The sequence below is a fragment of the Octodon degus genome, unplaced genomic scaffold, assembly GCF_000260255.1.
Source record: "Octodon degus isolate 3935 unplaced genomic scaffold, OctDeg1.0 scaffold02060, whole genome shotgun sequence".
Classification (NCBI taxonomy): domain Eukaryota; kingdom Metazoa; phylum Chordata; class Mammalia; order Rodentia; family Octodontidae; genus Octodon; species Octodon degus.
This window is the reverse complement of record NW_004526636.1, coordinates 3,442-5,768: the sequence shown is the minus strand read 5'-3', so window position 1 is coordinate 5,768 and position 2,327 is coordinate 3,442. Positions and strand designations below refer to the sequence as shown.

General features: G+C 46.2%; 1 pseudogene; it reads right to left on the bottom strand.

Moving 5' to 3' along the window:
- Positions 1-185: 185 nt before the first annotated feature.
- Positions 186-1,282, bottom strand: LOC101584560 (annotated as a pseudogene).
- Between the last annotated feature and the right edge of the window lie 1,045 nt (positions 1,283-2,327).

Genomic DNA, 2,327 nt, shown 5'->3' with positions numbered 1-2,327 from the left:
AGCCCACATAGTGTCACAGGCTCTGAACATCCCCAAGACTGAAAAATAAGACATTTCAGAGTCTTGAAAATCTCCAACAGGAGCTGGAGGAAAAGTCAAAGGAAAGGGCCAAGGTTCAAGGATCAAAGCTGTCAGACACCACAAACACATTCAACTTGAATTTCTCCTTCACACCTTGACCCAGAAGCCACATTTAGATTAACAACAAGGAACACTGAAGGTAAAGGGGATTTGGAAGTATGCTCCATCACTTAAGCCCAGTAGTCCTCTTCCTGTGAATACTGCCATGGATTGTTAGGTCTTAAGGCCTGGTGGTTTCCTTTCCTTTGGGAATTTGGCCTTGGATTATCTACAGAAAAAGGAGCCCATGGATTGTTGCTTGGAGAGGGTTTCACAAAAGCTAGATGAGATTGGAGATACTGTCTCAGATCAGGAGCTTGGAACACCATCTTCTGTCTCTCAGGGCAAATTCTTGGTTTCTGCACAGTCAATGACTTACTCCTTTCTATGGTGTTCTTCACGCCCTGCAACATGGCCATGGCTGATGCCTGCAGCCGACGCTGCACATCTGAGATGAGCTCCCTCACGGACTGGGCGTCCCGGGCCAGCTGCTTTTCAGACTCGGCCAGGACCTTGAGAGCATTTTCTTCCTCTTGCTTCAGCTTTTGCAGGTGCTCTTTCTCCTCAGAGTCCAGGATGTTTCTCATTTTTGTAAATTCATCCTGGACATTTTGTATCTCCTCCTGTATTTGTTTCTTCCAGGAAGTTCTTTCTTCTTCAATGTGAACTCCCCACTTCTTAAACTCTTTGTCATCCTTAGTCAGTTTCTCTAGCACTTTATGGAGCGTTTTCCGATACTCCCCTTCAGCCTCCTCCATTAAAAGCGTGCAGTGACCACGGTGCTTCTGAGACCGCTCACAAAGCCAGCAAATGACATTCCCATCCTGCTTACAAAACAGCAGGAGTTTCTCCCCATGGAGGCCGCACAGATCTATCTTTGGGGTCAGTGGCAACTTTCCAAGGCTCTCCACTATGTTGGCCACATGTCGACTGGGCCTCAGGTTTTCAAACTGGTACGTAACTCGGCACACGGGGCAGTGGCCCACACCTTCTTCATGTTCTGTGGACTCATAGTTTGAGGTGATGCAGAGTTTGCAGAAAAAGTGGCCACAGTCAGTGCTCATGGGTTCTCTCAAGAGCTCCAAACAGATGGGGCAGGTCACCTCCTCCTTGACATTCTCTAGGACCTCCGAAGCCCTAGAAGCTGTTTCCCTCCTCCTATCTGTTCAGACAATAAGGGTTCGCCTACTCTGATCCCAAGCAAATGCAGCCTTTTCTTCTACACTCTTCGGAGCTCTGCCCAAGAATTGCTTAATATCACTTTGAAAACCTGTAGAGAAGTCGCGACCGCATGCAACCACGGATGTCAACAGGTCAGCAGCGAGGGTCTGATATCTCAAGCAATTTTTAAATTACTTTCATTTGGTTATATTTTGCTCAACCATTTTCACAAAGCTTCAAAACTACCACCCTTTATGACTTCTAGGGAAAAATCCCTTGTACTAGTGTGGTTGGTTGTCACATGATCCACATTGGTTAGATATGGGACAGAGAGAACACAAAACTTCACAGCTCGCCCACGTTCCCCGGAGAATTCTGAATCTGTGACTGTAGACTTCACTTGGGTAGGAGACTCATTGCACTGACTCGCTGAGTAGGGTGGTCGGGATGGGGGACTGACAGGGAAGATGTTTGGATTTATTTGGCAGGTATGGCTATAAAGCTTCTGAGTAAAAGATACAGAAATGCTAGAACTCAAACTTCCAAACCAGGGCTTTCTTCTTTAAGTGCTGTGGTTGCTTTGGGATTTCCCCAAGCTGGATCAAAGTTGCAAGTCCTCAAAATGCGGACAGGACAACTTCAAGGTTTTTACAGCCTGCAGAATGGCCAGGGATAGTTTATGCAGGGAGATGCGGCCTCCCCACGTGGCTAGCCTGTCTTTGCAGAGAATATGAAATGAGAGTATGGAGATGCAGCGGCTAGAGGCTCCCTGGTGCTGAGCCATCTTTCAGGACGTTCCTTAGGCTCCTGGACTCAGCGCCTGAACGCCCCGTCTCCTGCTTCCTGCTGGTTTTGCCTTCTCGTGCGATTTGAACACACAGCTACACAATGTGCCGAGACTATGCTTTTAATATTTTAGTTCACATCAGCCTTATTTTGAACGTGTTCTTATAATGGTTGATCACTTGAAAAGGAATCCTGACAATTTTTAGTGTTCAGAATTCAAAATCATACAAACAAAATATATTCTTTTTTTTTTTTTTTTT